The following is a 12,970-nucleotide window of genomic DNA, read 5'->3' as shown; positions in this document are numbered from 1 at the left end:
ACCATATAGCCGCGTATCAGTAAGGATTAAATGAAGGAAAGTTGCCAGGTGTGTCCAGAAGGGACAGCAGAAGAATCTGTAGCCGCTGGAAACGTCGAACCAGGAAGAAACATTCTTTGAGAATGAGATGGAAAGCCCATCAAGAAGAGCACAGAAAGAAAAGTGTTGCGGGAGCAACGAACTAGTCCTGTGTAGGCATGAGCGCTGCTATTTGAGACAAAACAGAGTTGAGAGGCAGAGTACAGCCCTGAAAGATGTTCCGGTTTCGCCATTTCCATAGATTCCAACATGTAAGAATGAGAAGAGCATGTCGGACGGGGCATTGAGCGCTCCACCATTCAAAAGCCTCCTGAACTGTGGCAAAGGAACGAAGAGGAAAACCATATGTAAGAGAGAGATCATACCAGATAGAGGAGGAGGCGGGGCAGTCAAAAAACATATGATGATTTGTTTCTGCCGCAACTGTGCAAAAACGACAAACACTTGGACCCTGCCATCCTTTTTTTTGGAGGACTTCCCAGGAGAGGTTCTTATTCGAAAAAAGAAGCCAAGAGAAGAGAATGGATTTAAGAGGGCAGTGAGCTTTCCAGAAACAGGCAGGGAAAGGAGGGGAGGGGAGCGGGGCAGGAAGGGAGATAGCAGAGTAGAGGCTTTTAACCAGAATAGGGCGGATGGCATTGTCTAAAGACCAAGTCAAGGCATCTGTAGTCCCGATTTTAGAGAAAGCAGAGAGAGAGAAACGGTTGGTGAATGAGAGCCAAAGGGGGCAAAGGAGCGGAGGTAAAGCTAATTGAATATCAGATTTCCAAATGGGCTCCTGTGAGGACCATGCGTGTATGAGTTTGTCCCAGGTGATAAGACCTCTAGCATGGAAAAAGGAGAGCAGAGGTAAAGGAATCATAGATTCAAGGTTATGGAGGGTGCGGTCGATGCCGATGTAAACATTAGAACCAGATGAGATTGTCCATTTCAGATGCATCAGGAAGAAAGGCTGGAGCTTTCTAAAGCAGATCCAAATAGGGGAGCCCGATCGAATGCCAAGAGATGATCTCCTGTACCAGTAAGATAGGGGTTTGCCTTTGAGATATCTCTGTAAAATGAGGGCGCTCCAAGGGCTGGAACCGAAAATGGCTCGATGCAGTGACTTGCAGATAAGCGCCTGACCAAAGAATTTCATGTTAAGAAGGCCCCAACCCCCAGCTTTCTTAGGCCGAGAGATAGAGTCCATAGAGGCTAGGTGATATTTTGACTGCTGAGAATGGCCGCCCCACAGAAAATTAGCAGCTATGGATTTCAATTTCTTTGAGATGGAGGCCGGAAGGATAAAGAGATGACCCCAGTAAACCGCAAGCTGTGAGAGGACAGATTGCACCAGTATAAATCTGCCTGCAAGAGAAAGAAGACGAAATTCCCAGCCTGCGATTTTTCGGAAGAAACGGTCTAGAAGCCATAGCCAATCTTGACTACGGTATCCCCTTGCTTTCAGTCGGAAACCTAGATAGGTAAAACCATCCTTAATCAGAGCAAGGTGAATACCAAACCGGTTTGCAATCCACTGTGCCAGAGCAGGATTGGAAGCGTTGTGGTATAGCACAGATTTACCCTTGTTGATACAGAGACCCGTAGCCATATGAAACTTATGGAGAATCACAGAGAGGAAGATCCAAGACGACTTGCACAACATTGCAAAAATAAGAACATCGTCCACGAAAAGGTTGTGAGATAGAGAGATGTTTCTGCAAATCTTTACCGGCTTGCATCGACCATCACTGACAGCAAGATTGATGTGGCTGCTGAGAGAATTCATAACCAAAATAAAGAGAATGGGGGATAGCGGGCAGCCCTGTCGGAGCCCCCTCTCAGCTCGAAAGAAGGAAGACGGGATACCATTGATGATGACAGAGAAGGAAACGCTTTCAACACACGCCATAATCCAGCTGACGGCCCGGGACCTTAAACCGATTTTGGCAAGGAGGATTCTGAGGAAGCCCCAATCCACACAGTCGAAAGCCTTTTTGAGGTCGATCTTGAGAGCAGCTGCATCAATGTTTTTTGAGGAGATGGAGAAAAGGCATTCCTGGGCCGTGGCAACTGCGTCCAGGATGAGCCTATCCTTGAGGAAAGCGTGTTGATCCTTTGTGATAAAGGAGCAGAGGACTTTCTTCAATCGCTCAGCTATAATTTTAGATATGATCTTGTAGAGAGAGTTGCATAAAGCAATCGGCCGGTAATCCCCCAGAGATAAAGACTTTTCCTTTTTTGGAATGAGCGCGATGAAGGTGGCCGATAAGGCACTGTTGATGTTCCCGGAGATACGGGAGGAATCCGCCATGTCCAGCAAACCGTTTTTGAAGAGATCATGAAAAAAGGAGAAAAATTCAACCGGCCAGCCATCAGGCCCCGGGCTTCTGTCCCTCTTGAAGCTCTTTAAAGTGTCTGTTATCTCCGCCTCCGAAACCGGCCTGAAAAAGTCATCGTTTGCAGCCTCGTCAAACATGATAGGGAGCTGATCCACAGCCCATGACATGTCATCCAGGTCACAGAATTGTCTTTTGTATTGCTCCTTGAAGAAGCGGGTGGCTTCGGCACAGATGTCCTCGTGGGAGGAGAGAATGACGCCCTCCCCATTTTCGATTTGCCAAATGGAGTTGAAGGTTCTGCGGGCATTTGCAAAGCTGTGAAAGAAGCGAGTATTGCGGTCCCCCTCCCGGAGCCAGGTAGCACGGCTTTTTAGCCGCCAGGACGATTCCTCTTTTTGCAGGAGGTCGTTTTTTTTCTTTTCCAAGGATCTGAGAAGAGATTTATCATCCAGCGATAAACCACTGTTGGGAAAAGAGGAGGAGAGGCGGCAGATTTCACGATCAATCTCGGAGAGGTCCTGTTTGTCCCTTTTTTTTTGTTTTATCTGCCACGCCTTTACAAGAGCCTTTAACCGGTGTATTTTATCCCTGAAGGTAAGAATGAAGGCGTCCTCAGAATTAAGAATGTTAGACCAGCTTGAATGAATGAAGTCGATGAAGGATTGATCTTGGAGGAGGACCGAGTTGAATTTGAAAGAGTAACCCATAGTGGAGGCAGAAGGCGGCCAAGACAAAAATATAGGCATATGATCGGAGGATAGAGCAGCGCCAGTTATAACAGTCGGTTTGCCCCATGAATCGATGATGCTGGATTTTAGGAGAAAGCGGTCGATCCTCTTAGCGATATAAGCAGAGCCAGATCTGCCATTTGACCATGTAGGAACCATAATATCGGGGGCGATATCCACCATATCCCTTCTGAGCATTTCCCGTCTCATTTTGTGGGCCATGCCGTCCACAGCATTTCCTTGTCCCCAGCATTCTTCAGAGTTGAGAGTCATGTTGAAATCACCTGCAATTAACAGTGATTTCAAATCTAGAAGATCAGAGCAGAAAAGAGAGTTCCAGAAAGGGATTTTGTTTCGATAGGGAGCGTAGACATTTATGAGATTGAGGGTCTGAGAACGGCCCCTGATCGAAGCATGGATTAGGATCCCTGCACAACACCGAAAAGCCTTTGCTTTGATTTTTTGAGGGTCCCATAAGACCGCCAGTCCCCCTGACAGGCCGTCTGCATTGGTGGCGGCCATATACCAAGAAGGGAACATTTTTCTGAAGTAGAGCAAGGAGACCGAACTGGAATGCATAGTCTCCTGGATGAAAATGATGTGTGGGCGGGCAGAGGCTAGAGTATCCTTTAGTGCCAAGAATTTTGGGGAGGCACCCAGTCCCCTGATGTTATAGGAAGCCAGGAAGGTCATTTGGAGGATTGACCAGCCAGACTTGCTCTAAGGGGCTGTGGATCTGCGGCTTCCAGAATAGGAACATCGATGAGAGGGAGGTTTAGAACGCCCAGGTCGGAAGCTATGGTTCGGCCACGAAAATGTCGACTTCCACCCCTTTGTTTTTTTCCTAACAGTGATGTTTTTCGCTGAATCAGGACTGATGGAAGGGAAGGAGGGCCGATGAGTGGTGAGCGGCTCAAGAGCCGGAGGGTAGCAGTGTAGAAGGCGGTCAATGTCACTGTCGAAAGTGTTCGGGGAGCCTGTAGGAGAGTTGCAGGGGGTTGGAGTCGGCTGTGGCTCGATTTCTTTCTGCAGGGAGGGTGAACGGGCTGGAGAGGGCGTGGAAGACGTTATGAGAATGGGGTACGAACCCACAACAAAATCAGCCCTGTCCATCATTGGCGGGGAGGGGACGACAGGTTCTTCAAACTGAGAAGGAACAGGCGGACTGTTGAAGGCAGCAGCATCTTTGTGGCCTTTGAAATCCAGCGGCCTGTTCTGAGGAGCCTCCTGTATGCTTGGAAGATCTGAAGATTTAAAAGAGAGCTGAGTGCCGGCTAAGCTGACGTCCCCAGAATGAGAACCAGAGCCAGGGGGTTTCGGCCTTTGCGTCGGGAAAGAGAAAGGCTTTAGACGACGGTATTTACAGTCTTTGTTGATATGACCCGTTCGGTGGCAGTTGGAGCATCGAAATGGAATCCCCCAGAAATCTAGCCGCTGATAAATCGATGATCCCTCCCAGGAGATTTCAATCTGTTCAGGGTAAGCCCCCTTGTAGGGCTTTTCAATGAGGATCCAAGCGATTCTTTTGTCCCGTTCTCCCCTGACCCAGGGATCCACATAGATGAATTTCCCGATCGCGTTGCCAATTATGGCCATGATCTCCGGCGTCCAGAGCTCCAGCGGGAGATTAGGCAGCTTTACCCAAATCATACAGTGGGAGGGAGTGTTTTTGAGAGGATCGAAGCCAAGGTACCACCGTGACAGAGACAAGAAACTTCTGCCTGAGACCCATGGTTTGCTGAGGACCAGGTCAAGGTCAGATTCCTTTTGGAAATGGAAAGAGAACCAATCCTTCATGAGACGGGAGACTATGGGGGAATAGCCTATAATTGGGGACCAGGATGTTGAGATCCACTGCCGCATATGCTCCTCATTCATTTCAGGAAAGAACCACTTCCCCACCAGAGCATATTTCTGCAAACTGTTGATACGCTCAGAGAGGAAAGTGCCAGAGACCGACACCGCCTTTGGGGGAGGGGCGGACTTCACCGGAGCTTTTTGCTGATGACGAGAGTGACCCTTTTTGTGGAGGAGAGATGAAGGATTACCAAGGAGAGGCGAATCCCGGAGCCCAGCAGGGAGCATGTCTGACAGGGTGGCATGCCAGCTGGGATGCTGAGTGGCAGAGGCACGGGCTGATTCGGATTCGATGGCAGCAGCAAACAATGCTTTGGTGGCAGGGGAGTCACTATCAGCTGCCATCGTTGACAGAGGAAATCCCAAAAAGGAGATCCCCCGTACCACACGGACAGAGAGAGGATTCCAAAAGAGATACCCACAGAGAATGAACCTGGATAGAAAGACTTCTGCTGTGTCAAATTAGATCATTCTTCAGCGAAGGAAACTGACATGAAGGACGTTCACAACATGCCAAATTAAGGGGGGGAAGACTCTAGAATGTACTGCTTAGAAAAGATGACGCTGGCCAGCCTCCAAAGGACCAAAAAGCAAGAAAAATTGAAGGGAGGGCATTAAAAAGGCTGGCAGAGATGACTGTTTTATCAGCAGAGGCATTTATAGTCACCGGAAAAAGGATTTTGAAGCAGGAGAGCGGGAAAACATTGCCGGAAAAATCTGTGAGCGTCAGTAGAATTCGATGGTTGGGCAGACGGGATGGACACTGCAGATGCAGTTCGGCTCCTAGTTACAGTCACAGCAGCAACAGAAAGCCTGAAAAACGCACCACCATTTTCCTACACGAAAGCGTATGTCTTGGCAGGGACTATAGACGAAGAAGGATGATTTTAACCTGTTAAAGAATGTTTTCAACATCCCTATATCATGCGGACAGGCAACCCTCTAGATTAGGAAAGGAGAAAGTCACTATCTTAATCCTGATTTGGAAGCTGTGAAGACGAAAACTAAAAACAAGCCTATCCCGATGAGCTGTGAGCAAAAATAGTCAGTAAAAACAAGTCAGAGAAAATATGTGCAGAAAAAGAAAAGACAATGAAAAACTGACCTGGAGCCGCGCGAAACGCCGGGAGCAAGAGCCGAACCATGCAAGAGATAATCTAGAAGCAGCTTAACGAGCAGGGGAAGGGGGAAAGATGGGCCTCCAGCCCGCTAAACTAGAGGAAGAAACCCGAGGCAAAAGTAGAAACCCGATTTATAGGTGTGAGCAAGGAATGAAAGTGCATGCAGAGAGGACTGAAGAAATGCCACGATCATGCAGAAAGAGCTAAGAGAGCTTCATGCATGGGGAATAAACTTCCAAGGGGCGCTTGAAGAGCCCTCAGGCCGCCACCTCGTTCATGCACATAGAGCTAAGAGGAGCTCCATGCAGGAGAAAAAAACTCCCGAAAGAACGCTTGTGGAGCCGGCAAGGCCGCCAATGAGCAAGCGCGGGGTGGGCGTGAAAGGAGGATCATAGACAGAAGACTGGTGACATTACCTGTGCAGAAGCTATTGGGCAGTGGCGCTGTCGACAGTCATGGTTCGGCAAGTAGCATCCCTCCCCGGCGCGCGCTCCAGTTCCACCCGCACCTAGAATGAAATCAATTTATATTTATTTAAAATGACAACATCAAAAACATGTAAATACCTTAATCAACCATATTATTACTTAAATGAATATTATAATATTATAAACAAACTTACCTTAATCAACAATATGATTACTTAAATGAATATTATTATAATATTATAAGCAAACTTTATTAATATTATAATAAAATTAGTTTTATTTTAAAGCGCCCTAATCAACCATATGATTACTTGAATGAATATTATAATATTATCAACGAACTTTAATAAATATTATAATAAATTAGTTTTATTTTAAAGTTTTATGTTAAGCCAAATCTACAATAAATAAATGAAATATGTGTATTTAACCATGATTTGGTTATTAAAAGTTATTAAGATGTATATATTGTATTCAATTCAGATTTTGAATTTATGATTTTTTAACAAAAATATATTTTTTTTTAATTAATAATTTTTTTTTTTAATTTTTTTTCTCAATAAGTCTAAAATTTATCACTGCAACAAAATGATACAAGGAAGCACGAGCCTTTGCAATTCAGAGCCAAGGTTCATGGCATAATGCAGTAAAAACCAAAATTAAGACTGTCCAGAAGTGGGAAACCAGTCTAATCCAAAATAGTTTTGCTGCCCGTGCAGGGGAAACCAGCATATGAACATGGAGCAATGTTCAATTGAATTCGTCTTCAAGACTAACTATTTTGCTCAAAAATTCAAAAGTAAACCCATAGACTTGGTTGTCGGGAACCTGAAATCTGAAGACGCGTGGTGAGTTAGGTGTCATTCGGTGCTGACAGGTGTTCTTCGATAATGAAACACCTGTAGGCGTCGCAGTTGTCCTTGTCATTCGGCAGTGCACCCATGTCATTCTTCGCCAGAGGTTCTCGATTTTGCTCCGTTGCAGAAGGCTTGCCTTGATCATTATCCCTCTTCTCCATTGCGCAGGTGGGGCAGCCTTCGTCACTGGAAGGCTACTCTTGGAAGGTGACTGTGATGATAGCCTTGATGAGTGGTCGATTCAGAGAGCAGTGGTACATGAATTGGGTTGAATGGACGGATTGCTGAGAGCTGGAAGGGATATCAGTAATTGGAATGGCGGTTTCCAAAGGCGGGGAGTGGACAGCGCAAGTGCGGCCTCTACCACTGCGAGTTTTAGGGTAATGAGCTGAGACATAATTTGACAAGGGCGATGAGGAGTCTGAGGCTGTTGAGGGCGAAGAATGGGCCAGTCTGCCTCTACTGCTACGCATTCTTTGGCGCAGTCGAGGCATGATGGCATGGGGGTGAAGAGGCTGCCTGTGAGAGGTCGGCACAGAGCGGAGCTCTGAGGGAGAAGGTTCAGAAGGCTCAGAATCGAAAGTCAGGTTGCAGATCAAGTTCTGAGAGTAATGGTTGCCCTGTTCAAACTCTATGCAGCAGAGAATGTTGCAACCTGCCTGTTGCAGTGTGTGTACTTGGCTCCACTGCAGCCAGGGGGCACTTGCAACTCAGAGGCAGAGGAATAGAAACAAAGGAAGTGGGTCAAATATTATCTGAGGGTTCCATGATGCAGAGCCGAGGCAGGATGGCGCTGGTGAGTTGAATCGAGTGCCGCATTGAATGGCACTTACTGTTGTTGTGAGGCTGGTTTATTGCTTTGCGTGCGAGCTTACATGTGGCCATGTGGCCATGTGGCCATGTGGCCATGCCATTTGCCATCCCATTCCACTGCCATCAAATCAATCTTTATGTACACCCGCATCTGAGAGTTTTGCTTCTTTGTGCACTAGGTCAGTACATTCCTGTAATTGAGTGCTATCATTTAGGATGGTGAGGGATCCTGATTAGAGTACCTAATCATGGTCTACCCCTGTATTTGCCAGAAGATCAGCAACCTTGTTGCCCTCTCTCTTGACATGATTGAAGGTGATAGCTCTCCTGTTTTTTAGCCATTGCTCAATGAGTTCTAAACGAGCCACCAGTCTCCAACTAGTTGCCACTTTCGAAGCCGAGGTCCCCAGTTGTATTTGGGTAGCCATGTTGATGAGGATTTGGGAATCCCCTTCTATTATAACAGGGTGAAAATTGTGTTGATGAGCCAAACACAGTCCTTGCCATAATCCTTCCAGTTCTGCTGAGTTATTCATATCCCAACCAATTGATCCAAAGTACAGTAATAGAGGGGTGCCTTCATGATTCCTAAATATGCCTCCATATCTTGCTTTGCTCGGGTTTCCTTTTGAGGCCCCATCGAAGTTTAGTTTGATCACATCTGTTGGAGGGGGATTCCATTGAGTGGAAGGCCTAGAAGTGGTAGTAGAGATGTTGTGATCATCCTGAACCTGCGGAATCTGTATATTCCAATTCTCCCAAATATTCTGTTCCTGTGCCTGAGTGGGTAGATCCTCTGCCTGCCATTTCTGGAGAGCCAAGGTTTCTTGAATGTTCTGGTAGAAATTGCTCCAAATGATGTCCAGGGGAGTGCATTGGTTTTTAAAGATTCGCTTATTTCTTTCCTTCCAAATTGTCCAAAGAAGTAGACCCGGAAGGATTTTCCATAGAGAATTTAGAAGCTTGCTGTTATAGGGAGCAGAGGCCCAATTACGAATGGTACTTGTAATGTCCTCTGAGATTCTGCAAGCTCTTTGACACCTGAAGCTGAGTTTTTCCCATAATTTGTTGGCCAAGTTGCATGAATCCATGAGGTGCTGAATGGTTTCGCTTTGCTGCTTGCAATTGGGGCAATATGATGGTCCGTGAAACCCTCTTTTAATGAGATTGTCCCATGTAAGAATTCTTTTATGATAAAGCAGCCATATGAAAGTAGATACTTTGGGCCATATTCCAGGGGTCCATATTCGTTCCCAGACTGGGTCCACTGGTGCCTGTGCTTGAATCATCAACCCATATGCCTCCTTTATAGTGAATATCCCCCGCGGGGTGTATCCCCATCTTAAAATGTCTTTCTTGTCTGAATATCTGATTTTCCTATTGTTGAGCTCCGTGTGCATTTCTTTGTAGAAGTCTTCTGTTTCTTGATGAATTATCTATTCAGCCTTTTTCCATTGCCTGTATCCTTGATTGATATGTTGAGTCTAGTGCTGAGAGACTTTTTCATTCTGGTGAATGGCATGTTCCTCAAGATTTTGAGGAGGGATGGCTTCTACTAGTTTGGGTCGTTGTTGCCATGAGTCAACCCAAAATCGGGCAGTGCCACCATCTCTTATCTCCCAGAAACTGTGTTGTTGTATCATTGCCCTGTGTTGTTTTGCTGCATTCCAAATTAGAGAGCCTACATCAGTATTTGTGAGTCTGATAAGCTCTTCCGGTGGTCTATTATTTGCATATTTTGCAGTCCAAAGTTTGGCCCATGGTGTGTGTGGGGCTGATAACCATTGCCACCATAGTCTTGCCCCCATCATTGCATTACTGTGCTGAGGATCCTGCAATCCAAGGCCTCCCTGCTTTTTGGGTGTGCAAACTGTCGACCATTTCACTAGGGCCCATTTGCGATTTTGCCCTGAGGATCCCCAGAGAAAGTTGCGATGTATGTCTTAATTAATTATTAACTCTATTTAAATTAAAAATAATATTATCAACGAACTTTAATGGATATTATAATAAAATTAGTTATTTTAGAAAGTTTATTTGGTAATCTCATGAATATGAATACAACATCTCATATTCAAATCCTTTAAATCTCAAACTCTTGACCTAGTGCTAAATCCCACATTCTTATTTTATAGGTTATGTGAAAGCTTAAAAAAAAAAACACCTTTACAAAAATTATAAAAAAAAATTAAATTAAATATTTTAATATAAATCAGTTTTTTTTTAACATATATTTTATTTTAGGGGTGGTAAGAGGGGAAGAATTTTTTGTAATTTCGAAGGAATAATAGTTGACAAGTATGCTTGGAGATTAGGAAGAAAGACCAATAATCAAGCATAGGTGTATGGTCTCTACCTAGGGCTCCTCCTAGCCCATAATAGGGGAGTTAGCGACATCACAATCTTGGGCGATTCATTTCTTGTCATAAGGCATTTGCAATCAAACTCCCCCCCGCAGGACAACTAACTAAATCAAATGTTGCAACGAGCTCAAGGTATCCTCCTTGCATTTGCTAACTCTCAGACTTTGCATATTCTAAGGAATCTTAACTCAAAGGCAGATCTTTTGGCAAACAAGGCTTGCCACTTAAAAGAAGGGCAAGCAAAAATCAATGGGGCCGACAAATTTTCACCCATCCCCTAACCAATTTCCATGGTGACACACTCTATCAACCCCCCCGCCCACAAGTCCCACCCATAAAAGGAACCTAATGATTATAATACTACCCCCTAATGTGCATCACTCACTCCCTTCCATTCTGCTAACCCGTAACTCTGTGACATCAACCCACTACTCCTCCCCGCTCAATTGCATGATGATGTTGCCCCTTCTCTCCATGACGTGAGGTGCTCGTTCTAGTCCCCATGTGACATTCCTCGAGTCGGATCTGCAGCTAAGTGTGGGATCGTTCTTATCCTATCCATCATCCAAGGTTTATCTCAGACATCTTCAATGGTTCCTCATGCGAACCCCCTCAACCTACAAGCTGCATTTACTCTCCCTGGATTAGATTAGACAACCCAATTGTTTGAGATACAAGTTGTGTGAAGAGGAAGTACCCTCACTCCACAGAATGATGATGGAGTCGCCTTAGGATCTTAGTGGCTTGGGCTCCTCTCTACATTGTCCTCTCTACATCGTCGCATGAGGCATCTACATGGTAATTTCTTTAAATCACCCTAGCACAGTTAGAATTTTTCTATTTTGTTGGGTCGATTACAGTCTTGTTTGCAGCTATCTAGGATCTGGCTCCACTCTCTCAGTGAGGAGAAGCAAGGTGAGTCGAGGAGTCGAGGAGCTTTTATACCAGTTATGGGTCGTGGATCTCTAATAGGGTGCCTTCGCTCCATCCAAAGATCATCGCCGGTTGAATCTCCCTAAAGTTGCTTCAATTGTTCCACTTTTTTGGTTGCTCATCAGTTCCAGTTCCCAGCTCTGTTGTTCGGTCGCGGTGGTCCCTTTCCCCGCAGGAAAATTAGCTGGCAAAGAGGATCTCAACGGGAAAAGAAAGTGTCAGGGAACCAATCAAGTTCCTCTGCCTCCCCTTTTGTGTTTGTGTTTCATTGCAATGACGCTCTGTTTCCATGGCTTTTGGTTCTTGGGGTAGTCGACGTGCTCGTTCAGGCAGGGTGACGAGAAGTAATTTCAAGAATTTGGCCATGGACAAGACATACCCTCCCTCTACACCCTCGATTTCCTCGGTCTGCGACCAATGTGTTAGTGAGCATGCAGAGATGAGGGTTGAAATCTTTGACCTCCAAGTTTTGTTGCATAGACAAAATGAGGCTGCTAGTGAAAATATGGATATCATGGAAGCTAAAAGCAAATAGATTGTTCGGTTGGAGGATGAGGTTGAGGTACTTCGAAGCATGATAGAAGACCTCTAGTTGCAAGTGGCTAATTTAAGCACCTATTCTGGAGACAAGAGCCCAAACTTTGACTTAAATCACCCAACAAATCTCGATGACTAATATATAAGTATAATGATTGGTTTCTATTGCATCCTCCTTCTGTCACAATTTTATCAAGTCTATACTAGTAGAATAATTAAAGTACTGTTTTTGGATTTAAGAGATCTGTGGTTTGTACCTTTTGAATTATTGACCGGAGAATCCACAGTAAGAATATTTTTACACCAACGTTTCGAATCCCAAATGGGATCCATCATCAGGGTATGAGAATGATGATAAAAGAAGAACAGAATGGAAAGGATAAATACTCATGAGGGTAATACTCATGATTGGTTTCCATTCTGCTCTTCTTTTATCATCATTCTCATACCCTGATGATGGATCCCATTTGGGATTCGAAACGTTGGTGTAAAAATATTCTTACTGTGAATTCTCCGGTCAATAATTCAAAAAAATAAAGTATTGTTATTTTATGTAATTAGTAGTGATAATTAAGCAGGAGTTGGTTGTCTGCAATTATTAAATTTAAAGTCCATTGATATAATTGAATTATAAATCCCTTTTTACCACGTCCAAATAAAAAACAAATCATATAATCATAAAACAAAGTTAAAAGAAGGTTTAAATTGTGGATACATTTAAACAAAGAATTATTCGACGTTAAATTCATGTGGCAACCTAACTTTATAAGATATCCTTATAGTTGTTAGGTGGCATACTCTACTTAATTCTCAATCAAAACGAACTTTAAATTTCAACTTAGTTGGTCATTTTTTTCGTTTATTGTTTTGAATGGTTAACAAGGATGGCTGCGAAGCAGCTAGTCCCTGCAAAGCTTGTAGCAAAGTTAAAGGTCAACTAATAAAAGTCTATATCGCCAAGCCAATCTGGCAG

The sequence above is a fragment of the Pinus tabuliformis genome, chromosome 3_2 (assembly GCF_031772625.1).
Source record: "Pinus tabuliformis cultivar Carrire ecotype Pingquan chromosome 3_2, CPIR1, whole genome shotgun sequence".
NCBI classification, from domain to species: Eukaryota; Viridiplantae; Streptophyta; class Pinopsida; order Pinales; family Pinaceae; genus Pinus; species Pinus tabuliformis.
This window is presented reverse-complemented; position numbering follows the sequence as displayed.